This window comes from Gracilinanus agilis, chromosome 3 (assembly GCF_016433145.1).
Source record: "Gracilinanus agilis isolate LMUSP501 chromosome 3, AgileGrace, whole genome shotgun sequence".
Lineage (NCBI taxonomy): Eukaryota > Metazoa > Chordata > Mammalia > Didelphimorphia > Didelphidae > Gracilinanus > Gracilinanus agilis.
The window spans coordinates 390,316,874-390,334,325 of record NC_058132.1 but is presented as its reverse complement, the minus strand read 5'-3'; the positions used below and the strand labels follow the sequence as shown (position 1 = coordinate 390,334,325).

The window sequence follows — 17,452 nt, the reverse complement described above, 5'->3', positions numbered from 1 at the left end:
AGGAGGGTAAAGAAGCCATGCGACAACTGCCTCCCCTTGCCTATATAAGACTTGTATCAAAAGATACATCTAGCATTGTGTAAAGGAAATTTAATCTCTTTTTATTTTTGTAATGGAGACTATGTAGGGAATAAAACTAAGTCCAGAAAGTTGTTGGGTGACTATTGGGGATTGAAGTTATGATATTATGTGACTATTGGGAATCAAAATTAGCAGAGCAACTAGATAGGCCTGCCCAAAACACCCTGTCCTCTTGATACTCTACGGGTAGTCTGTTCCCAGTGCCTCCTAAAATACTCCCATCAAAATTCCATTATTTCTTCTGATTATATCTAAGTGTTATACCACAAAAGTCTGGTCATTTTCTTCTAGGGGAGGTCCTTTGGTATAGAAAAGGATGTCAGGTACTCTATAACAGAGAGTTAATTGGTTTGGTATTAAAAAAAAGTCAATTATGAGCCATTGCAAACAGAATTTATGATTTAGCTGAGCATCTGCAACTTCTATAAATGGATGATATGACCTGTATCTCCAAATTTGTCACACAATAGTAAAATAGGTGGTGGTGATGGTTGTTCAATTATTTCCATCATACCTGACTCATCATGCCCTAATCTGAGATTTTATTGTCAAGGTACTGAGTTTGTTTGCCATTTCCTTCTTTTATTTTATAGATGAGAAGTTAAGACAATCAGGGTTAAGTGACTTGTCCAGGGTTATATAGCTAGGAAGTGTCTGAGGGCAGATGGAAACTCAGGAAGATGAGTAAAGATGGGTAAAATAAGTAGTAAAGTTGAAATGACTTATAGCATTACATTATACTGATAATTCACTCCAGATAAGCCCCATCTAAAGTATCCCACCTCTCCTAGAGGGAGCTTTTCCCAACCTCTTAATCCCAGTGCCTTCTCTCTGCTAATTATTTCCTGTTAATCCTTGCTTTGTATATATTTGTTTGCATGTTCTCTCCCCCAGTAAGACAGTAAGCTCTTTGAAGGCAGGGTCCTTTTTATATCCCCAGCACTTTGCACGATGCCTGGCCCATAACAGGCATTTAATAAATGTTTATCGAATTAAGCTATCTTCCTTCTTTTACTCTACAAAGGCCTAGATGGGGACAAAGATTTTATATTGTTAAATCTGTAGACTAATTTCTTTTTATCTAGCAAATGTTCTACTACTGTCCTGTTCACTGTAGCTTTTGATCCAGAAGAGCATTAGACTGTGCCAGTATAATATATTATAATGGAAAGAGAACTGCAATGAAAATCAGGACTTCATTTTAGTCCTAGTTCTCCTGATAACTAGCTGTGTGACCTTTAGCAAGTCATTTGATCTTACTTCACCTGGAAAATGAAGGAGTTGGCTAAAGGGCCCTTAAACTTCCAAACAGCAATAGCTATTATTTTATCTAGAGACTTAAGGCTATAAAAAGACAGCTGTATATATTTATAATAAAATTTATGATAAGTAGAAAGGAGATGCTAAACTCTTTTAAATAAGTTTCAAAGCCCTGTATAGTTTTCACTGACTTGTCTGACCTTCTCATAAACCTTAATTAAACATGAAAGAAAACAAATCTCATTTATTTTTGGTTTTGGTTATATCAGAAAACTCAATCATGTTATCAAAGTGATTAAAGTTTCCCCATCTTAAATTTTTATGTTTCTCATTTAAGATTCAACAGTATAAAACTGAATCTTAGATTTTACTGCTTTAAATAGTCATCTAATTCTGTAAATTTTTGGTATAGATTTATACAGCATGATTCACAGTTTTAGTGTTAGGCTATAAAAATAGCATTCAGTAATGAATTGATGTCTAACCTGAACAGTAAAAAACTATGTAATCAGAATGCTTTCAACAAGAACTCCTCCTAGCTTAAAAAAATTCTTGAATATAGATTATCCTCAAAGATATGGGAGAACATTTTTTTCAGCAAACTACATTTCATTATTATTCATCTTTCCTTTTGAAGTTGAATTTGTAGCCTTAAAACAAAAGTAAGTATTTAAATCCTGGAATAACTGAAGATATCAAGGCTCTGAAGATGTAAATAGTGCTAGGAAACTATATAGTTAACCAGAATCAGGGGAAATTTTTCATGGAGTATAAGGAGAAAAACTGGTGATCTTTGAAACTTATAATAATAAGAACTAACATTTCCTTAGCATTTTAAGGTTTACCAAGTATTTTAATGTTACCTCATTTTGTTCTCACAATAGCCCTGTTCAGTGGGTTCTATCATTAGCCCCAGTTTGAAGATGAAAAAACAAAGACTGAGGGAAATTAAGTAACTTGCACAAGGTCTGACAGCAAATAAATATTTGAGGCAGGATTTTAACTAAGTAAGGTCTTCCTGACTCTAGGTCCAACATTTTTATCAACTGTACCACCAAGCTAACTGGATAATAAAATGTATCAACTTTTGGAGGGTAGAAAATTAACCATTTGGTCTTCCTTAGTAATGTTGGACAAATAATTTCTAAAGTTGCATAGTTGTATTTTAACAAGGTAAAGTCATAAGGTCTGATGAGGACCCTCTAGGCTCACGGGGATAAGATATTAGACAAAGGGGTCAAAATCAGGATGAGGTAAAGGTATGTCTTTGATTCAATCCATTGAACATTGAAATTAAACCAATTAGCATTCTGCCTTCAAATCTTTCAGAAATGTTTGATGGCTTTTTAAGTCCACAGTCACGAAAGTACATTGATTGGGAATAAAGATGAATATAAACACTACATCTAATATATAGATAATGCAACTTGTAAGACATTTAAAAGAATATGAATTTGTAATAAAAGTAAAAAGACAAAAAATTATATTCCAGAAACCACAAATGGCATTCAAGAACAGGTATTTTATGTCAAATGGAGCCTTAAAAAGCTTTTTTAGTAAAAAACAAAATATTATTGTTCAACCAGTGTTGCCTGTGAGAAAAAGGTACCTAACTCAGATGTAAGTTCTATTCACTAGATAGCTTTAGACTCAGAAAAAGAGAGTTCTATATATAATTCAGATGGAAATATCGTTTAAGACTATACAAACCTCTCATTTTTGCTCTATGCAACACTTTTATTCTATGCATGAAGTGATTATTAACCCTGTGCAAGTGTCCCTGGCATAATTTTCCCTAGAGGCATGAGTAATGTTGGTCAACCAGTGGTGAAGCCCAAAGTGGTAAAGCACAAAGTGTGCATAACAAAAGATTCTACATTTCTCCACTATCAGGGACTGGAAATTTTTATATCATAGAGACTGACCTTGAAAATGTTCTTTTCATTATATCTCTCTGCCATCTCAGATGAGTTATAAAATGAATATATTCCAAAGCAAATAATCTATCTATTCCTAAAGAGAAGTCTCTGTTGGCTAAGGAATCTATTCTATGGGTGCATAGTTTTACTCTATAACCTATTTAGCCAAATATCTGGTTCTCCTGAGTTTATACTTCATGGAAGTCACATTGTTAAAATATAATTCCAGAAATATGAGATGCTGCAACCTCATTTTCTCCAAGTGGATATGAATTTATGAACAGTGTAATATTTGATGGATATTGAAGATTACTGTGAGAAGCCTCTAAGGATTAAACTTCAAGAGTTGCCATCTGGCAGATGACTTTATGATGACACTGTCATGAGATTGCACATCCTTTGCTCTGCCAAAGATCACTGTTTGAACAATGAAGGAGTATTGAGCATTAAGGTAGCATCTTATTTGTTACCTGTATGAGGGCTTAAGCATTAAATCATACAACAAGCAAGAAGCTAATCTTGGAACAGAGATTTCATATTTATATCATGGAGCTCTAGAGTGAGTAAAAACAGAACTGGCAAAGACTTCGAATCAGGGAATCTCAGAGTTGAAAGAGATCATAGACTGAGAGAACTAGGACCAGGCCAGAGAATAACAACAGAAAGGAAGTGGATACGAGTTGTTAAGACCTAGGACAAGTGGTCGAAGTAGATCGAGGAGTTATGTCTCAGATGACATCTCTAAAATAGGTGTATGCTCTAGAGCTAAAGAACTAGGTAGTGAAGTCAAAAGCAAAGGCATAAGTCAGAATCAAGTTGTATATATAAAACATATATATGTCCCTTTGGTCAGGACAAACAGAAGTCAAGAAGACCCGAATACCAAAATATGCCTTTTAGTACAGGAAATCATCCATGGATCAGGAAATCCCCAATACCTGAAAAAAAACATGAACAAAGCAAACAGGAACTTAGGTTTGAGACACCTTAGGGATGGACCATAATACAACACAGGAATTTCTATGTGGTTCTTGTGGACCAAAGAAACAATCCAAGAGTGGGGATCAGGACCCCTTGTTAGGATGACCTGGGCATGTAAGAACAAGCAATCTATAAGCATTTATCAAATTCCTACTTTGTGCCAGGCACTGTACTAAGTGATGAGAACACAAAAAAGAGGGAAGTCCCTATATTCAAGGAGAATACAATTTAATAGAAGAGACAACATGCAAACTAACATATACATGCTATATATGTAAAGCATGCTATATACAAGATAAATAAGAAATAATAAAAAGAGGGAAGTCAATATAATTAAGAGAGTTGAGGAAAAGCAATCAAGTGAAAGCTTCTGGCAGGCAATCCTGACACAGGAAGAATTATGTACAATATCCAGTGTGATGGTTGGGATAGTCACCCCATATGTGAGTAGGCATGTGAAGACTTCCCCCTGAAGAAAGGGTAGATGAGAATAATTTGAACAAGTGACCATGAAGTTGGCAGAAGCAGGCACCGAGGAGCACTTAGAGTTTGATTAGATGTGAAAGAAGCCAAAGTCCTCCACTGTATTCCAAGCCATCACCAATTGTCTTCACTTTTGTCTTGCCACTAAGCTTTGATGACTCTAGAAGAAAAAGTGAAGTCAACAAATTTGTTCAATTCTACCTCACTTAAATACATTTTATATGCAAGTCAAAAGACATCACCTGTGATGTCATTTTGGGTCCTCTGAGTATGAAGGACAATTACCAAAGTGATCATTAGTTCATTTAAAACAAAATTCCTTCTAATTCTAAATCTTTATCAATAATATAATGATGATGCAAAGAATCAGATTGTGTTTTCTGTTTCTAGTCTACTAACCACATCCAAAGCAGATCATTTATATGCTGATTAATTCAAAATTAGCTGGAATATTAGACCTCTAAAAGGTCTGGTAGAAAATTGTATTAACTAAGAGAAGATCACATAATGACTGGGAAACAAGACGATTACCTATAGAGAGTTTTAAGGTAAATCCACAAGATAAAAATTTTCCTTTGATGATTGCTTCTTTGCGGGTGAAATTAGAATTTTAGTTAGTAGTTATATTGTTAAACATCAGAGTTATTGTTATCTTTTCCAACATTCAGCTACATCTGGATTTAGACATGACAAAGAAGAAGATTTGGGGTATTAAACAAAATGACAGCCCATTTTAGGTTGAAAGCAGAGAAATCTTAAATGCACTTATTTGAAATAAGCAAATAATAGCTGCTCTATCCATTATGGTACAGTTTTTATAATGAATTCTTTCCTGGGCCGTTATATGTAGCTCCTATCAACTTGAAGTCACATTGAATTAGAATTTAGTCTCAAAGAGCTAAAGCTTTTATAGGAATATTTTACCTGAGGGGACAATGTTCCATAAAATGGCTAGATGCTAAGTAAGGATTGTGTATAACATATGTAAATGTTACATAATTTAGCCCCCAACTATAATACTCTGTGGGTATGTGTATATATATATATATATATGTGTGTGTGTGTGTGTGTGTGTGTGTGTGTGTGTGTGTGTGTGTGCTTACATGTTTAGCAGACCAAGTACCAAGTATCAGTTGAAGGCATTGAGAAACATCTGAAATTATTATTTAAATATTGAAAAACAAGAAATTATTTGCAGGTTATCAAGTGACCAAGTCAGATAACTGGTGAATACAATTTAGTAATAACAGCCAACATTTTTATGTTATCTCATTTGTTCTTCACAGCCCTGGGAAGCCCTACTTTATTATTCTCATTTTATGAGTTAGGAAACAGAGACTGAAAGTGTTTAAGCACTTTCCCCAGCTCACACAGCCAGTGTTTGTCTGAGGCAGAATTTGAACTCAGGTCTTTTCAGGTTCAATCCTCTGTCCACAGAACCTTGCAAGTTTCTGTGCCATCATCTTATTTTTTTATATAAAGGTACCTTTTGAATTATGATATAAAAAGAAGGTAACTTTGAGAAGTTCATAATTTTCAAAATTTTAATTATAACTTGGCTTCAGTATGAATTATTACATAAGGAAATTTCAACTGGAAAAAACTTGTATGTTCATTTTTTATAGAAAAACAAATGCAACCATTTTCTCTAACTATAAAAGTTTTAATCTTGCTTTGTCATGAGTCATAAGGTGACCAAATGGATATTGCATGAACTCTCAGATAAATTAATCTTATTTCTATCTATTATAGTTTGGGCAAGGAAAACACTTTAATCTCTAAAAGTCAACATCTGCCCAGATTGTGTTTCGTTAAAGCTAGATTTATTATTGATTACTTGTGTTTTCTCTTTGCCTTACTATTCTGTTTTTATACTTCAGTAATGAAAATTACTTTTTTACCCCTTTATAGTAGACAAATTTTCTAAGATGAAATGATTATTTCCTCCTTTTTTAGTAAAAGCAAAGTCACCATATTTGTCATAAAACAAACTTAATAACCATAAAAAAAGCAAATACTTAAGCTTGTACTTTTAATCCTAGATCTGTAATTTACTAGCTGTTTTAACTTGGACAAGTCATTTAATTTCTATGAGCCTCAGTTTCCTCCTCTGTAAAATTAGAGTTTTGGACTATAGTTAGCTTGTAAGATCTTATCTAGTACCAAACCTGTGATTCTCTTTTTCATAACGAAACATAGATGCAAACATAATTTTTTGTATTTTATATTAGTCATTATCAGACATATGAAAAGATCTATAAGGGATCAAAATATATTGGGATATTGTTTACAAGATATGTTGGAATTAATGAGTTTAGTTTTTCTCTTATTTCCTGGAATTATAACCCAAAAAACCCAAAACTGTTGTCCTTTAGAGTTGTTATCTTCACTTAATGAGCTGCCATTTCTGAAAACCTTTTTGTTTATCTTAGTGGGAGGAAGGCTTCAGGATCAATCTCATTCCTTGTAGCCGTTTTGGGTTACTTATACAGGACCACTGCTTCTCTAGAACAACTAAATCAGAACAAGATATGGTGTACCTGACCCAGAACCACACAAGCATATAAACATATACCAGGAGCAGGGAATAAAAGCAGCTGTCATAAAGTAGCAGAGCCGTAAGAAGCCAGGTCACGCCAGTCAGTTCCTCTGATATACCTTGTATCTTGTCTCTTGAACTAATACTGAGGTTGTGGATTGTATCTCTGTTCCTGCAACTGTTTTCCTCATTGGTCTCTTCCCATTAGATCTTAATGCCATCAAGAAATCATGCCAAATACGACCTGAGACACTTCCTAGATGTGTGACCCTGGACTAGTCATTTAAACCCCATTGCCTAGCCCTTACTGCTTTTTTGCCTTAGAACCAATACATAGTATTGATTCTAAGATGGAAGGAGGTAATGGTTTTATATATAAATGGCTTTATATATAAATATATAGAGAGAGAAGAGGAGAAGAGTGGGGAGAGAGAGGGAGAAGAAGAAGGAGGAGGAAGAGGAGGAGGAGGAGGAGGAGCAGAGGGGAGAGGGAGAGGGAAGGGGAGAGAGAGAGAGAGAGAGAGAGAGAGAGAGAGAGAGAGAGAGAGAGAGAGAGAGAGAGAGAGAGAGAGCTGCTCAAACCTATTTTGTTTACATTTCATTGGCTTCTGATTTGGAACTTTTCTACAGATATTTGTCTTCCACTGTTTTATGTATTCCCTGTTATTGATCCATAGCTTTTCTTTCCTTCTCATTATATGATCAGCCATTAATCCCTTTTCAGCCTTATATCTCCCTAAAAATGTCTTCTACTCTAGAGTGGCCATATGTCTATGACCATTAAGCATTTTCCCCCTCCCCTTTAAATAATCTATAATTTTGAGTCTTCAGGGGCGGTTTACAACTATCATTAGGTAAAAGGTTCCTGTTAAAAAATAAGCATTAAAGCAAGCACCTTGGACAATTGACTGCAAATACCATGCAGATTCTCAGATCCTATCTAGTCAAAAAGCCTTCTATGCTATTCTGAGCACAGCTCCTTGCCTGCCTGTAGTTCTTTTCCAAAAGACAAACATTGATTGTTAGCTTAACAGGCTGCTCATATAGCTTTAAATCATATAATCTGTATTTTTCACCTACTTTGTCTTTCTAATTTTCACATTTGAGTAGGATTCCCCGAGGAGGCTTGGTCTTATTCTGGGGCCATGAGTACTAGGATATCTGCAGACAGAAACATTTAAAAGATCAGTAAGGGATCGTTTTGTTTAGATTCTGCATCTGACCAAAATATCTACAACAAAGCTAAGAAAAACCAGAGTCGTTTTAAGAAGGGGGGAAAAACGCCAAAGCACAATTGGATATTTATTTCTCACTCAGAAAGTGTGAGGTCTCCTTTGCCTGCTTAGAAGGAAGATATATGTCTACTTACGAAGCAGTTATGTTTTAAAGTTATTTAATCTCTGTAGCAGATTCCAAGGCTTGGGAATTCTATCCATTCTCTCCAATAGGTAGAATGGTCTGTGTAATACAGGACCTCAAGTTTCTGGGCTTGCGAGTACTATAAGCCATATGCATAAACAAGATTCTTGGGGAAGAGAGGAGAGGACAGAAGGTAAACTGTCTCTTCCATTTTATGTCATCTTCCTTAAAGTAATTAAAATGTTTCCTGCTTGCAGAGTTAGCATGCTAAGGGACATATTTGGAACAATATCATTGATGATTTCTAGCATTGGAAAATTACCATGTAAAGTAACCAAGTAGCCAATTTCATTCCTACCAAACCTCTATAATCCTGCTGCAGCTGCAGCCAAAATGACCACCTAATTGTGCATATCACCAAAAGAAATCAAGATGCAGGAGTCTGTGTTATAATGAATTGAAGCCCTTTTAAATTAAAAAGAAATCAATTTCCATAAAATAAAATTATGGAAACGCATTTTGGCCATTCATAAATTCAAAATTGCCTTTTCTCTAACAGAAGATCTTCCTTCAAATACACCCTACCTGCTCCAATGAATCATAGTATATTAGCAACCAACAAGCACATTTCAGTTGCTTCCTTATAGTATTCTGTTTTCACCGCATCTGGCTGCTTCTCAAATGAGTTACTTTAAAAATAGTTCTAATAGGCTATGGAAAACAAGATCAATTTTTTTTCTGGGAGAAAATTGAGAGTTATTTTGAGGCTAAGTGGACATTATCATCATTTGACTTATAATTACTCCTTCAATTTCTATCTCCACAAGTATTGACAGTGTTGCTTTTCTTGGAATTATTGGCTTTAGTTCAACTTACGAAAAATTTATTTTCCTTTTTTGTAAAACTAACTCAAACCAAGTCCATATGGTTTAAAATTTTTGTTTAATCCTTACCTTCCTTCTTAGAATCAACACTGTATATTGGTTGCAAGGCAGAAAAGTAGTAAGGGCTAAGCAATGGGGGGTTAAGTGACTTGCCCAGAGTCACACAGAAAGTGTCTAAGACCAGATTTGAAACTAGCACCTCCCATCTCTAGACATGGTTCTCAATCCACTGAGCCACCCAGCTGCCCCATCCATATGTTGTTTTTTTTTTAACCCTTATCTTTCCTCTTGAAGTCAATACTACGTATTGGCTCCAAGGCAGAAGAGTGGTAACGACTAGGCAATGGGGGTTAAGTGACTTGCCCAGGGTCACACAGCTGGGAAGTGTCTGAGGCCAGATTTGAGCCTAGGACCTCCCATCTCAAGGCCTGGCTCTTAATCCTCTGAGCTACCCAACTGCCCTCCCTCCATATGTTTTTAAAGAAGGTAGGGATGTGGAAATTTGTGAGGGTTGAATGGTAGTTGATATTTTTCAGGGTCTAAAATGATTAACTTATATGTTAAATTTTCATAAGTTTTTTATTTCATTTTTTGTTCATTTACTCATTTTAGTGGGGCATTTAATGACCTCAAAATTTATTAAGCTATTTACTTAGGCAACCAGATAAAAGAATAGTTAGAGCATAGGGCTTGGAGTCAGAAATACTTCATTTTAAATCAGATGCTAGCAGTGTGACCTTGGGCAAGTCATTAAACCTTAGTTTCTTCAGCTGGAAAATGGAGATAATAGTAACACCTCCCTCTAGGGTTGTTTTGAGAATTTAATGAGATGATATTTATAAAGCATTTAGCACAGTATTTGATACATAGAAGACACTTTATAAATGTTCATTTCTTCACACACACCTTTGCTTCCTATTGTCTAATCTTCCATCTTCATTCTGTCCTTCCTCATTTCTTCTGGCTTTCCAATGCAAGCATTTTAGAACACTGTCTTGACTCAGTTGAAGAAATCATACTACATGTAAATCTAATCGATTGAACTAATTAGTATACAGAAATAGGTTGTGACTAATTAAAATATATATATATATATATACTCCTTTCAATAAATAATGATATTAAGGATGAGCAAAGTGCTGGAGTTACAAACCCAAAACCAGAACAACTAAACAATCATTGTCCTTTAAAAGTTTTTATTGTATTGGGAGAATATAACATACACAGGTAAGAATATACTAAATTTCTGGACAGAGAGAGAATTGGCAAAGGGGTGTAGAGAAGGGGGAGATAATAAATAGCTTCATGTGAAAGACACATGAATTGAACTTAGAAGGAAGACATGGTAAGCTGCAAAAATGAGAGAAAGAATGCATTCCAAACATGAGGGCCAGCCTCAGAAAAGAACTGGAGGATGGGGAGGCAGGATCCTATATGGGAACCAAGTAGATCAGTATGACTGGAACACTTAGTGGGTTCAGTTGAAGAAATACATCAACATTGAGAATCAGCATGGTAGTGGAAGGAATAGAAAGCTGAAGGTCAGGAGAACTGGGTTCTACCCTAGAGTCCTAGAACTATAAAACTTACTAGATTTTGTGACTTGGAAAAATCATTTGGCTTCTCTGGGCCTTGATTTGCTTATTTGTGTAATTAAAGAGCTGAAATAGGTAAATCAAGTCAGCTCAAATCAACAAACATTTATTATATCTTTTGATGTTCTAGACATTTTGGTGAACATTGGGAATACAAACATAAGCAGAAAGAAAAGCATTCTCTGGTCCCAAGGAGGTTACATTCTAATGGGGAAAGATAATACTAAGTAAAAAGATACTTTAAAAAAAAGGAGAGGAGGGAAGTACTCGGCATAGAGTTGTGGTAGAGAAAGTGCAGAGAGTTTAGCCTTGGCATACTTCTTAATATGGAGTTAATGTCTAAGGTCCCTTCCAGAAATAAAACCAGCTTTAAGTCTTATAATATAGACTTAAGTCTTATAATATAGAAATGGCAGTTGTATTGTCTTTAACAACTAGTATAATGAAAATAGAAAAAAAATTATTCTTTACCTACAAATAGGAAAATGTGTGTTTTTACATAATGAAAAGAATAAACCTGATTGCATGTTGTTTCAGCCCAACAATCACAAGAAGAAAAATAAATAGAAAGCAGCATTATACAGGAAGCATTTCATTACCTTAATTCTTTAGCTCCTAAGTCAGAGGGCTTATATAAACTGCAGTGATTTCCCTTCATATTTTGTCCCTAAATACTTTAAGAACCATCTAGAACTGCTACTGAGCAGTTTCCAGTTTTCAAGATTGGCAGCCCTGATATTTAATCCAATACTTTTCAGAGCAGTATGGTCCCCAACTTTGAGACAGATAACATAGCTTTCTTCTTCCTCCTCCTGTCTATAAAGTTAACAGATCACAAAAAGATTTCATCGAATAGATCTGTGGTTCGGATACCTCCAAGGAAATCATTCATTGTCAAAGATTTAATATTTTAATAAGTCAGGCTACTTTAATGAGTTTCACAGGACAAACACCTGCTGTATAGACCCTAGGCCAATAGCAGTGTCTTCATTTATGAAGAATAGCACTGTATCATCTTCTCATTCATTGAAGATCTAAGCCTTGTCCACAAATAAAGTGACTTATATCCTTCTTCTCAAGATCACATCTTTATATGTCACTACTAAAACTAAGCAATTTGGTATTCACTAATTTTTTTTGTTGCTGTTTAGTTGGTGATCTCATTTGGGGTTCTCTTGGTAAAGATACTGGAACAGTTTGCCATTTCCTTCTCTGGCTCATTTATCAGATAAAGAACTGTGTCAAACAATTAAATGCCTTTCCCAGGGCCATAGCTAGTAAGTGTCTGAAGCTGAATTTGAACTCATGAGACTGACTTTTCCTGACTCCAAGTCCAGTGCTCTATCCACTGTGTCACCTAGCTGTGTTCACTGAGTAATAAGCAAAGCAATTTAGTTGGGAAACTTTAAGATTTGGAAATTAAGGAAAGCGTCACACCATATACATACATACATACATACATATATATGTATATACACACACATTATGATAAACTTATTTATTACATAAAGATTAGATCTGTTATTTCAGTGTCAGAGGCAATCCCAGAATAAGGAAACTTCTTCCCATTGAGTTTGGCATCTTTTCTATAACATGCAGTCTAGGTTCACAAAGCCAGAATGTGGCAGAGGCAAGATATGAACCCAAGACCAAGTCTCTATCCATATCTCATGCCGCTATTTTATTATTATTTTATCACTTTTACTACCCAAAAAAAAAGCAACACTCCAATAATGCCAACTGGAGCATGAGGAAAATAGAAGTTTTTAAAAATTATTTTCATTCTTCTAACTATTAAAATTCATCATTGATCCCCTGACTTTATTAGCTTCTTCTTAACTATTTTTCATCCATCAAATCTACAGTTAAATGTCTTATTAATCTCTCTATATTATATATGTAATCTCTAATTCACTATAATTTACTATGTAGGTGAAGATTCCCTTGCTGAGATAAAGAGCACATGAGAAAGAAGAGAGAATATGTTGTGGGGGGTCGATAGAAAACAGCCTCCAGCATCTTGATTGGATGATAAATTTGTATTACAAGAATATCAGGAGAGTGCTAAGTGACAGTGATACAAGGAAAATCTGAGGATTGCAATGCAATGCAAGATATTTTTTTTCCAGCTCCCTCACTGGGACTAATGAATCAGATGACATGAGAGAAAATATAGCCAGTGCTGGAAAGGATGGCCAAGAATATAATGTCCTCTAGAAGAAACAAAGCTTCAGTGAGGACCAAGAGATGGAGAAAGCAAGACAAGTAGTTTAAAATGAAAGTTGGTTCATTTTATAACAAGAGTTCCAAAAAGTCACAATAGTACTGATGGGCAGATCTTGAGTGGGATTTTGGTGAAAGAGGTCTGACTGAAGTTGATATAAGTGGAAATTAAGGAGTAGGAAGACATTTGGAGTAGAGGAGTATATAAATGGAGATTTTGAACCTTGGACTTCATTCCCCATAAATCCCTTAGTTTTCCCAAAATTCCCTTTAATCTCTCTTGCACCTCCATGTTTGCGTGGTCACCTTATTGTTTTATATTTGGCTGTAACTCCTCCCTCTTTCTCTTTTGTTCTGGTGAGTGGGCTGGATACCTAGGTCTCTCACTTTAGTTATTATTAATAATATTATTGGATATTAATTTTAAAATCTGCATTTATGGCAACCACAAAGGGACTTATGGGGGATGAAGTCCAAGGTTCAAAATCTCCATTTATACAGGAGCTACCAATAAAGACAAATCCCCTGATTAAGGTAGGTAATTAAAAGGTCCAAGGTAGGTGGTCTCCTAGTTGTGTCAGGAAACAGGTTTCCAGACTTGTCTTAAAACAGCCACAGATGCAAAACACTTCAGCAACAGGTGTCAGTAATTATTTCCACACAAAGGAAATTCAAGCAATTTATATAATGGCAGCACTAGAAGTTCAGTAGTGCTAGTGATTGCTTACTGACCAAAGAGATTCTAAATAGACCCTACTATTTGGTAAGTTGATAAGGGAACATCATTACAATGCTGAAGCTTTTTAGGAGGTTTCTGCTAAGGAATTTTCCTTCTTCAAATACAGGAAGCCATAGCAGAAGAAATGATGAATATCTAAGTCATCTAAATCTTTGATGAAACAAGAGTTACTGAAATGAGAAATGGAACTGGGCCATGGTCTGGTAGATAATGGAAAGTGAGTTATTCCAGGTGCCTAGTTAAGGACTCAAGGCTCCCCTCAAGTATCTGGTCTAAACAAAGCTTGTCCCAATTCCCCTAGTTGCTAGTACTTTCTATCAAAAGAAAAACTTTTGTACAGTTAATATTTGATTTTATATGTTCTTTTCTCCCTATCAAACTAAGTGCCCTGAGAGCAGGAACCGGTTTAATTTTGTTCTTGCATTTCCAATGTCCAACAAAGGTCCTTGCCTTGTTTGTGTAATAAATGAATGAATCTTGGACTGCTGCTGCACTATGACTGAATCTATAGTCTTAATGATGAACAGAGTGGGACAGACAATTGAAGGGAAGAGGAAAATGAAGGTGAAAAATTAAACCTAGAAGTAGTTGCCATCCATATAAGGGTAAAAATTAAATCTGTTAATAACACCATATTTTGTGATATGTAATAAAAAAGAATAGGGAAATAAAGATGGACCCCTAAGATTCAATTGTCAGTGAAAGGCAATTTGTTATGAAACCAGTTCATGGCACTGGTAAAATTGGAAGCTCCATTCTTCCATATTTAATCTGTTGCCAAGTCCTATTGATTTTACCTTCATAAACCTCTCAAACATGCCACCTCTCTCCTCTGATATGGCCATCACCCTAGATCCTGCCTTCATTACTTTACTCCTAGACTATTAGAATATCCTACTGATAGGTCTCCCTGACTCGAATCTGTCCCCACTGTGGTCCATTCTTCACTCAACTGTCAGGTTGATTTTCCTAAAGAATAAGTTAAATGATATCACTCTATTATTCAGGCAACACCAGTGGCTCCCTATCACCTCCAAGACCAAGCATAAAACCCCTGTTTGGCTTTGAAAACCCTTCATAGCTTGCCATCATCCTACCTTTCTATTTTCTGAGGTACAGTAACTGGCTTCTTTACTGCTATTCCTCATACTCAACACTCCATCTCTTTGTTTTGTATTTTCACTGACTATTCTACTGCCTGGAAACTTCTCCTTCTTCATATCCTCATCCTGGTTTCCCTATCTTCCTTCAAGTCTAGATAAAATCTCACTTTCTATTAGAAAAGTCAGGTCTTTCCTAATCACCTTTATTTTATTTCTTTTTATTTGTTTGTTTGTTTGTTTAAACACTTATTTATTTGTTTTTTTGTTTGTTTGTTATTTGTTTATGTAAGTGTGTGTATGTATATAGTCTCCTGCAAGATAATGTAGGCTCTTTATGGAAAAGACTATTTCATTTATGTCTTTGTATTGTCAGCAATTAACAGAGAGCCTGGCTTATTAAGTAGATGTTCTATACATGCTTAATGAATAATTAATTTATCAATCTAGGTAAAATCATAAAGGCATGTTACCAGCATAGCCTCAGGACTACGAATTTCTTGGCTATTACAACTCTTAAAGATTATATATTATTTACTTCAGAGGTCATATTCTGCATATGTTTCAGTATTAACTACATTGACAAATCAGTAATCTCTGACATATTCAAATGCACATAGTCAGTGACCTCTGTATTCACAAATTAGTTAAAATAACTGATAAAAAAAAAGACATGCCTCTATAGAGATTATAGTTGACATTGAGTAGATATCTTGGTGATTTATACACAATTTTTTTAAAGTGTTGTGTTTTTTTCATTGAGAAAGGATCAGAATTCAAATCCCATTTCTGACACTTATTATCTATATGACTTTGGCCAGGTAACTTAACCAATCTTGATCTCAATCCTCATCTGTATATTGAGGGGAGTTGAATGAGTTGACCTTACAGGCTCCTTCCAGTACTCAATTTCAGATCCTGTTGTCCTATGAAAGTGGATGATTCTCATTTAAAGGTTGAACTTCAACCTCAATGTTTAAGAGACTTAAATTTTTATTTAAAAAAGGGATTCTCCAGGAAGAACCTCACACTTTCTCTTATATTTCTCATCTAATTGCAAAATAACTATCATTTTAGGTTTTTTTTCTCATATTTCACTTATTTAAATGTGATATGGCTCATTGCTATGGAATTCTGGTAAGAACCAAAACATCTGCTAAAATAAAATCTTGGGCTAAAATGTCTTTTATAGCTTTAATTATATATTTAATTGTCAACGTGTACTCTTCAGTTAGGCAATTCATTAATGATATATAATTATGTAATAATTTTTTTCTAAAGTACCTACTTTTTCTTATAGACAAATTCCTATAGAGGAAGCTGGGTCAAATATAGAAGAGGCAAAGCAAGGATTACCAAAGAAATGAAAGATGTGTGGGCCATGTAATTAGTAATTGATTGCTTATCTATTAGGTAGAACTTCCTTAGGTGGGATAGTCAAGAAAATATTCCCTTCAAACCTGGCCTCAAACACATTATAGCTGTATGATCCTGGGCAAGTTGCTTAACCCCAGTTATCTACCTCTTACCACTCTTCTGCTTTAGAATTGAGACTTGGTATTGATTTAAAGACAAAATGTATAGGTTTGAAAAAAAAAAAAAAGAAAACATTCTTCTAGAACTTGTAGCTAGAATCCTCCATAACACCACTCAGTGGACAAGCATCTCTTGCTTCCTGAAGGCTTATTACTTATATAGGTCATTTGGCAATAACTTCTTTATTGTTGTGCCATTTTTTGGTATTATTGTTATTTATGATATATTTATAATGAGGTTCCCAATTTGATTGTAAACTTCTTGAAAGAATTTCTGTGGATTGTAGGATCATATATTTAGAGGCTGAAAGAACCTTGGAGGTCACCTGGTTCATCCCAATCATTATACAGATGAGATAGTTGAGAAACATCAACACTAATATATTTTTCTGTGCTTATGACAGCGCTGAAACCTAGTCTATCCACTACCATTTTGTATGAGCATAGGACCTAGTACCCTGTCTTCCATGTATTAGATGCTCAATAAATATTTGTTGCCTAATTAGTACAAAAACAATACTATTTATCATCATTGGGCAGGGCCATTATCGAATAAGGGAATCTATTGGAAATTTCCAAAAAGGACAAAATATTTTGCTACATGATCATATAAGGAAGCTTTTTTCACTCATTTAAAACTTCAGCTGCCTTTATGGCCTACCTGATGAATTATTTATCTCTGTATCTCAAGGAAGGAATACAAACACTGCTCCTCATCCCATTGCAAAATGCTAGATTAATTTATACAAAACAG

The 17,452-nt window shown here is 35.0% G+C and overlaps 1 protein-coding gene across 2 annotated transcripts in view; it reads left to right on the top strand.

The window, feature by feature from the left end:
• The window catches only part of DMD (dystrophin), a 1,921,557-nt gene that overhangs the window by 1,313,112 nt on the left and 590,993 nt on the right, over positions 1 to 17,452 (top strand). The gene's annotated exons all lie outside the window — the stretch shown is intronic.